The 9183-nt window shown below is 47.2% G+C and overlaps 1 long non-coding RNA gene across 1 annotated transcript; it reads right to left on the bottom strand.

Moving 5' to 3' along the window:
- Positions 1 to 1585: 1585 nt before the first annotated feature.
- On the bottom strand, positions 1586 to 8135 carry LOC146893560 (uncharacterized). The gene is made up of 2 exons (XR_015003187.2): positions 3870 to 8135; positions 1586 to 3687 (listed from the first exon to the last, which is right to left on the bottom strand). It is a non-coding gene; the product is annotated as an uncharacterized LOC146893560 (long non-coding RNA).
- Between the last annotated feature and the right edge of the window lie 1048 nt (positions 8136 to 9183).

Raw genomic sequence — 9183 nt, 5'->3', positions numbered from 1 at the left:
CTCGTTTGATTGGCTGGCCTGGAATTTACCACATAGCCCAGGCTAGCCTCAAACTTGTGATGTCTTGAGACTCAGACTTTCCAAGCACCAGGATTACAGGTATGAACCACTATGACGTTTTGTTTGTTTGTTTGTTTGTTTGTCAAAGTACCACTTATATCGTCCAGATTGACTGCAAATTTGCAGTCTTCCTGTCTCATTTTTCCAGATTCGGATCACAGGCACAGGTCACTAAAGCCCTGGTTTTTTGGGGGTTTTTGTTTGTTTGTTTATTTTGTTTTGTTTTTAACACTTTTTAGCCCAACCCAGACTTGACATTTTAAGAACTCACAGCTCTGGGCTTCTGCTATCTCTTCTCCACTTAGTCTCCTGCTTTTGTGTGTATGTTTTTCAAGACAGGGTTTCTCTGTGTAGCCTTGGCTGTCCTGGACCTTGCTCTGTAGACCAGACTGGCTTCGTTCGTCTCCCACTGATGTATGTTGGACACACTTGCATCTTGTACTATGAACGACAGCGGCACAAGAACCGGCTTTCTCAGAGGTCTTTCTTGATCAGCTCCTTTTCAATGAAATTAACTCCTCAGTTCAGCATGGGGGCTCACACCTGTAACCCCACCATTCAGGAGGCCAAGAGAATGGTAAGTTTAAGACTAGCCTTGGCTACATACAAAACTTACCTTTAAAAAAATCTATTGGGGGCTGGAGAGATGGCTCAGCGGTTAAGAGCATTGCCCGTTCTTCCAAAGGTCCTGAGTTCAATTCCCAGCAACCACATGGTGGCTCACAACCATCTGTAATGGGGTCTGGTGCCCTCTTCTGGACTGAAGAAATACTGTATACATAATAAGCAAATAAATAAATATTTTAAAAAATCTATTGGGCATAGTAGCACATGCCTTTAAATCTCAGGAAAGGCAGGTGGATCTCTATGAGTTCTAGGGCAGCCAGGTCTATAGAGAGAGACTCTGCCCCCCTCAAAAAAAAAATAATAGTAGGCCTGGTAGCTCATGCCTATATTCCCAGCTCTTAGGAGGAAGAGGCAAGGGGATCAAGAGAAGTTCAAAGCAAGCTTAGTCTAGTCTAAATAACAAGTTCCAGACTAGCCATAGCTGTAAAGTGTAACCAGAGACTCCTCGTCGGTTTCCCAGCCGCTCAGAGCCAAATAACCACATAGAAACTATATTAATTATAACAATGCTTGGCCAATAGCTTAGACGTATTCCTAGCTTGGTCTTACATCTTAAATTAACCCATTTCTGTTAATCTATGTATCACCACGAGGCTGTGGCCTACTGGTAAGTTTCCAGCATTTGCCTCCTTGACTCTGCCTACTCTCTCTATATATATCTCTGTGCAGATCCCCCCCCCTTTACTCAGCCAAAACAGCTTTATTCATTAACCAATAAAAGCAACACACATACAGAAAGACATCCCTATCTCAGAAAACAAAAACAGGGCCAGAAGACACTGTTGGCCAAGCCTCACAGTCTGAGTTTGATCCCTGGGACCCACATGATGAAAGGAAGGAACCACCTCTCATAATTCATCCTCTCACCAATACACACACAGTAAATTAATAAATGTAATGAAGTTTAATTATTTTATTTCAATTGATTCATAAAATTTATACAAGAATTAGAGAAGGTACAGACTTAATCTAGAGGGCTGAGGATGCAACTGAGTTAGGAGACCATTTGTCTCCCATGCAGGAAGCCCCAGGTACCATCCCCAATACTAGGTAAGTCAAATCAAACCAAATGTCATGGCACATGCCTATGATCCAAGACTTGGAAAGAGGAGGAAGGAGGATCATCCTTAGCTATATAAGGACTTGAAGCAAGCCTGGGCTACATGAAGTGCTGTCCAAAAAAAAAAAAAAATCCTGGACTTTGTGGCACAGACCTGTGTTCCCGGCCATAAGGGAAGCTGAAGCAAGAAAATTGCAAGCTAGGCTCTGTAGTCTCATAAGTTCAAGACTCTGTCTCAAAATACAAAAGTAGAAATTAGCTGGGCAGTGGCAGCGCACGCCTTTAATCCCAGCACGCAGGAAGCAGAGGCAAGCAGATCTCTGTGAGTTCGAGGCCAGCCTGGTCTACAGAGAAAGTTCAAGGACAGCCAGAGCTGTTACACAGAGAAACCCTGTCTCGAAAAAACAAACAAATGAACCAACAAAAAGTGAAGGCTATCAGGTTTGGCTTGGTCCGGGACAAGCTCTCACTGTATAAGTAGCCCAGGCTGGCTTCAAACTCAAGATCCTTCTGCCTCAGGCTGTTAAGTACTGGGATCACAGGCTCCCACTGGTGGCAGTTTTTAAAAGGGGCTCAGTTCACACAGCTGTCCAGTAGAGGGATCCAAGAGAATCAGAGAGGAGCAGAAAATGTCACACAAGCAGGACAGTGGACTTGGCGCTCCTGCCCTCTGCCCCCTGCCCCCTGCCCCCTGCCCCTGCCCCAGAGCTCTCTCCAGGTGCAAAGTCGGGCTGGGAAAGGCTGCAGCCCTCAGTTCTCTTTCGGCGTTGAGATTTCTGTGTAGCCATGATCCAACAGGATGCCCAGCAGGCGGCGGGCTCCACGGCTGGGGTCACAGGCACAGTCATTGAGAAGCTTGTTCTCTCTGTTTGGGCGGTGTAGAGTCCCACCTGGTACCGCAGTGGTCTGGCTGCATCCCAGCTCTGTACTCAGGTTGTTTAGGGCCCCTAGACTCAGAAAGTCAAAACATGAAAAACCTCCAGGGCTTGCTGGTCTCTCTGCAGAGACCCCCTCCTTTCCAGCCACCTGTGGGAGAAGCTGTTCAGATCCAGAAATGCCCAATGACCCATACTGCCCAGGTGGGAGGCCAGATCCAGCTGGAGCAGAGCCCTTTGACCTCTGCCCATGGCAGCACCCACCGTGTGCCCCTCAGTGCCAGTGTAGCCCTGACAGCTGAAAGGAGTGAAGCCAGCCCAGACCTGCCACCTGTTAATTGACCAGACCGTTTCTTCCTGTCCTTCCCAAGGGTCTCGCTTCTGGGCACCTTCCCTGCCTGTCTCCAGGGCTCTAGGCCCCTCCCTATACTTCAAATCAAGCTGGAATCTCTGTCCATGACATTCAAGACCCTGTAGAAAAGGCCCCTTTACTACCCTGACTACTATGATTTGAATCTGAAATGTCCCCTGCAGGCTTGTGGCTTAAAGGTTTGACCCCCAGATATGGTTCTGGAAACAATGAGAAAGCAGATTTCTAGGGGCTAGTCTTTGCGGTGGGGGAGGGTCCCTATTATTTCTGACCACTGCCTGTCTTGCCCTCTGCTTCCTGTTCAGTCATGCTGTGACTCTGGCTGCTCCACCGTGCCTTCCCCAACACGATAGACTGAAGCCTCTGAAATCATGAGCTGAGTCTGTGGCTCAATTGGTAGAGTTCTTGCCTAGCATACACGCTCTGGGTCCAAGTTCCAGCACTGCATAGACCAGTGCCCTGGGTCCCAGCACTTGGGAGGTGGAAGCAGGAGATCAGGAGGTCAGAACCATCTTCAGTCATCTATCAAGTTTAAGGTCAGCCTGAGATAGGCGAGACCCTGGAGATAGGTGAGGGGCTGGAGCGATGGCATCACAGTTAAGAGGATTACTGCTCTTCCAGAGGTCCTGAGTTCCCACATCCACAAGGTGGTTTTTGTAACTACAGTTCCGGGGACTCCCACACCCTCTTCTGGCCTTCACAGGCAATGCATGCAGGTGGTGAAAAAGTATACATGTAGACAAAACACATAAAATAAAAATAAATTAATCTTCAAAATGAAGTAAAAAAATTGAATAAACAAATTTTAAAAATCTTCCTTTGTTTTTGTCAGCTATTTGTTGAAAGAGTAAGAAATGCATTAATCCAATCTTCTCACCTCTACTTCCTCCTGGAGCCCTCTGTCCCCTCCGTGTTCTTCTGTCCTTCTGTCCTTCTGCCCTCTGTCCTTCTGTCCTCCCTGTTCTTCCTCTCCCTCTTCACAAGAACCCCGCCCCTCTTTCTCACTACAGTCCGCTCAGTCAACTACCCTCTTCTCACAGAAGACTTTTCCTTTCTTCCCAAACCTATTGCACTCTGTGGTGGCTTCATCTTTCCTGTGGAACAGATGTACCTGACAAGCAGACTGCCCCATAAAACCATGCTGTTATTATCCCCATTTACAGAGGTTCCTCAGTCACCCAAGGCCACGCGTCCAGGAAGTCACAGCGCCAAGATCCAGGAAGCAGTCAAGCTTGTGCTCCTAAGAGAATTCCCATGGCAGAGACAAAGCAAATGAGCCTCCAGCTAGGTGTGGTAGGGCACACCTGTGATCCTAATGCCAGGGAGATGGAGGCAGATAAGGAGTTCAAAGTCATCCACTCCTCAGCTTCGTGTCAAAATTGAGGCCAGCCTAGGTCACATGAGATTGGCAAAAGAACAAAAAGGGACTAGAGAGATAACTGGGATGTTAAGAGCACTGGCTGCTCTTCTAGGAGGACCTGTATCCAGTTCCCAGAACCCATGTGACACCTGTATCTCCAGCTCCAGAAGATCCAAAGCCTTCTTCTGGCCTTCAAGGACAGTGCACACATATGCTGCACAGATATACACACAAGCAAGACACCAATACATGTAAAAATAAAACATTTTTCAATTTTCTTGATTAAAAAAAGAGCACTTGTTGCTCTTGCAGGGACCCAGGTGGTTCCTAGCACCTAGATGACATCTCACGGCTGTCTGTAATTCCAGTTCCAGGGGATCTGATGCTCTCTTCAGACTTTCAGGATCACCAGGCAAGCACATATATGTATATGCAGGGAAAACATTCATACACATAAACAAATAAAAAGGAAAAAAAAGAAAGAGGCCACCTCAATACTAGGTGGTGTACACCTTTAGTCCCATAGTCCCAGCTGAGGCAGGAGGATCACTTGAACCCAGAATTCAAAATTAGCTTGGACAACATAGTAAGAACCTAAGCAAAGGAGAGAGAGAGAGAGAGAGAGAGAGAGAGAGAGAGACTCTGAGGGACTGGATGGGGATGGAGGGAGCAGAACTCAAGTCCACCACCTTGGGCTCTGAGAGCTCCCTGACCGCTCACTGTCCAGTGAAAGAACAAGGCCAGCATCCATGTACATCAGGTAGCAAAGAGGAGCCCGAAGCCACCTGGAGTCACCAGCCAGCCTTGTAACTAAAGATGCATGTTAAGGATCTACCACCACCATTAAACACCTAGTAAGCAGGAAAGCCAAGTCCGGAAGGAAAGTGAACTGCGAGGTGTACAAAATCCTCAATGAGGTCCTCCAAGAGGGTCAATAAAGCACAGCCTTTGCCCTGGCGACACAACCTTGAAGAACACACCCTGAGGAAGGAGTCCAAGAGGAAAGAAAGAGAGAAATGTGTCTGCAGCTCCTGCTCCTCTGAAAGCTGGGGATGCCAAGTTTCCACCAAGCGAAGAGAGCCACACGTCTCTGCCTTACTCTGTCGAGGTTTCCCCCATTCTCCCCACCTTAGCACAGACCGCTCCTGCATCTTAGAACACTCTCCAGTGTTTACCTCCCGAGTCCATGCCTGGCAGATTCACTGCTAAGTTCCTGAATGCCAGGCAAGGACTCAGACATGACTCAACAGAGAGCTGCTGAAGGCAGGCACCCTGTGACTGTGAGGTGACCTGGAGGTGAGAACCGTGTGACCGTGAGGGGACCTGGAGGTGAGAATGTGAAACCCTAGACATGCGAACATTACCCTTAGAATTCTACAAAGTTCCTCTGCTCAAAGGGAGAAATAGCTTTGTAAGATTCAAAGTTACATTTTAAGTTTTAATTACTATGCCTAAGAAATACAGGAAATTACTGGGCAGTGAGTGGTGGAGCCTGCCTTTAATCCCAAAACTTGGGAGGCAGAGTCAGGCAGATCTCCATTAGTTCCAGCCTAGCCTGGTCTACAAAGGAAGTTTCAGGACAGCCAGGACTGTTAAACAGAGAAACCCTGTCTCAAAAAACAAAAACAAAACAAAAAACAAACAAATAAAAATGTATAAAATTGTATCCCTCTGATCTGAAAGCCTCTTGTCCAAGGACAGACAGACGGTTCCTGGAATGCTGGAGCTGTTGCTTACGGGCAAGAACAAGTTTGTGTGACCCATCTGCTCCGGATGAGCTTGATCACTGTGGATGGGCAGGAAATATGTCAGGATGTATGCTTGCCCCTGATTGGGCCTGATGGGAAATGTTTAGTCCACTGCAAACCATTCTGGAAACCCAGAGATGGACCTGGCCAGAGCCCATCCATCTGGTCAGTAGTTAATTAAAGCTTGCTTCAAATTTGGCTTTAAAAGGTAGCGATCGTATTCTTGACCGGTGGGATTAACAGCTTCTCACTTGTTGAAGTCACCAATATTAAGAATCCATTTTGGGACCTGGGGATTGTGGCATACATTTGTAATCCCAGCACTCAGGAGCCTGAGGCAGCCTGAACTACAGTGTGACCTGTAAGAACACTCCTGGAGGGGGGTGGGGCTGCAGACTCAGCAAAGATGGCAAGGAACCTGCCTGACTCCATGTTGAAGGCAGGAGCCATTGTGCTGTATTGTAAGTTTCTATTTACTGTAAGAGCTGAGTTGCTGTCTCCTAGAACCTGACCTTCCCCAGCCAATGACCTTGGCTTGTTTTAAGATTACCCACAACCTGACCCGCCCTAATCACTTGGTGACTACCTGATGTTTCTGAGATTTTTTTCCTTGTATTTCCTTATTGCCTTATTATCTCCCTTCTGTAAAATTACTCCTGATCTTACCCCTTAAAAGGGGCCCAAGATATGGATTTGGGGCTTTTCTCTTTAACCCGACTTAGGAGGCAGTCACTGGCCAGCTCTTGGGTGCACCCCACTGAAAATCAAGCTTGCTTCAAATTTGGCTCCAATTGTGGTAGTGGTCTTGTTCTCACTGTTGGAATTAACGGTGGCTACAGAGTAAGCCCAAGGATCTGGTTCATTCAATCCCAGAACCCTCAGGGAAAGAGAACTGACCCCGGAAACTGTCTTCTGGTCTGGGAGATGTCAACGGGGTAGAGGGGCTGGAAGATCCACTACTATAGAAATAGAGTGGTGGAGAAGATCAAGGTTGATGGAACAGAGGTTTACGGTAGGGTCAAGAGGCAGATGAAGCCACACAGAGATCTGGGACAGCTCAGCACATACTTCCAAGGCTGACAACTTGGATTTTTGAGAGAGCATCTCGCTATGTATCTCTGGCTTATCTGGAACTCACTATGTAGACCAGGCTAGCCTCAAACTCACAGAGGTCTGCCTGACTCTGCCTCCTGAGAACTGGGAATAGAGCTGCGTGCCACCATGCCTGGCTTCCAAAGCTGGTAGAACACAAGAGAAGTGACACTAACCATTTGGATGCCATGGGCTCCCCCAAGGTCCCTCATCTCAGAAGTGGTCCTTGAGTAGCCTATGCTTCTTGCTGTCTACCCAGCGTCCTGTCCCTCTTCCCTACAGGGCAACAGTACCCTCAGTTTTAGCTGAGATACGATTTCTTAGAAGAAAGTGATTTCCCAGGTTCCCTTGAGCTGTTTGGGCCATGAGACTAAATTCTGTCTGATGAGATAGAAGAGAGAAAGGTACATAATAGAAGCCTCTCTACCCGGGTTTAATTTTCTGCACTTTTAGTGACTTATCAGGGTCTGAAAATATTAAATAGAATTTTTCAGAAATAAATAATTCATACTTTTGAAGCTATGTACTATCCTAAGTAATATGGTAGAACCTCATTCTACTTCACCCTTGCTAGCATATTCATGTTGTATAGGCCACCCTCTGTAAATGGAGACTGCTTTTTGTTCCCCCATTACCCAGACCTGAATAATCACACAGAAACTATTTTAATTACAACACTGTTTGGCCAATGGCTCAGGCATGTTTCTAGATAGCTCTTATATCTTAAATTAACCTATTTCTATTCATCTATTCATCTATGTATTACCACAAGGTTGTGGCCTACCAGTAAGATTTTGTCATCTTTCTCCTTCAGCAGCTACATAGCATCTCTCTGACTCCACCTTTTTTCTCCCTGTATTCAGTTTAGTTTTCCCACCTAGCTCTATTCTGTCCTAGCAGAGACCAAAATAGCTTCTTTATTAACCAATGATCATAAAATACATTCACAGCATACAGAGGGAAATCCCACACCAACCCACCCATTAGTAATTAAGTAGCTGTCTTGATGGTCAGCTGGACTGTCATAGTATCACAGTTCTTGGGTCCAAATAGCACTTGCTGGGCTGGAGAGATGACTCACGATCAAATGGCATTTACTTCAATAATGACCTCACAAAGTAGTGATGCATGTGAGGATTGGGAGAAAACAATCTCTCTCTCTTTCCCTCTCTCTCTCTCTCTCTCTCCCCTAAAACAGGGTTTCTTCTTTATTTCTTTGTTTTTCTGAGGCAGGGTTTCTCTGTAGCTTTGAAGCCTGTCCTGGAACTCACTCTGTGGACCAGGCTAGCCTTGAACTCACAGAGACTGTAAAGGTCTGTTCTATCCCCTTAAGAGACAAGCCACGCCCACTCCCTCATCCATCTGCTGAGGCAGGCAGATCTCCCTTCCTGCTTGCAGCCCGAGTCTCTTTCTCTTCCATTTCTCCCCTGAAGAGGCAGGTTCTGCCTCTCTCCATTCTCTGTTTCTCTCTGCTCCTCCCACTTCTTCCCTTATCCTCTCTCCCCTTCCCCTCCACAACCCACTAAATAAATATCCAACCTCACTCTGCATGGTGTGCCTATCCATGTCTCTGTCTCTCACCCACCACTGTGTGGCTCCCTGCCTGGAACCAGCCACCTTCAGAGACCTGTCTGCCCATCTGTCTGTCTCTCCTCGTGAGACTTGCTGCTCCTTGAGATCCATTGCAGACACTTGGGGAACTGTACTGTCTCTGTCTGGAACTGGCTGCACTCGGAACCCACTGCCACTGCCGCTATTTGGGACCTGCAGCATTTCTGCCACTGCAGCTACTTGGGGATCCGCAGCATTTTTACTTAATCCATTACAGAGATCCACCTGCCTCTGCCTCCTGAGTGTTGGGATTAAAGGTCAACACTGCCCGGCTGGACAGGGTTTCCGTGTGGCCCAAGTTGGCCTCAGATTCACTGCTTAGCTGAGGCTGGTCCTGAACTCCTCCTCCTCTGCTTCCACCTTGCTGGTACTGGGACTAC

Source organism: Myodes glareolus, chromosome 7 (assembly GCF_982192425.1).
Source record: "Myodes glareolus chromosome 7, mMyoGla1.1, whole genome shotgun sequence".
In the NCBI taxonomy this organism is placed as follows: Eukaryota; Metazoa; Chordata; class Mammalia; order Rodentia; family Cricetidae; genus Myodes; species Myodes glareolus.
This window is presented reverse-complemented; position numbering and strand designations above follow the sequence as displayed.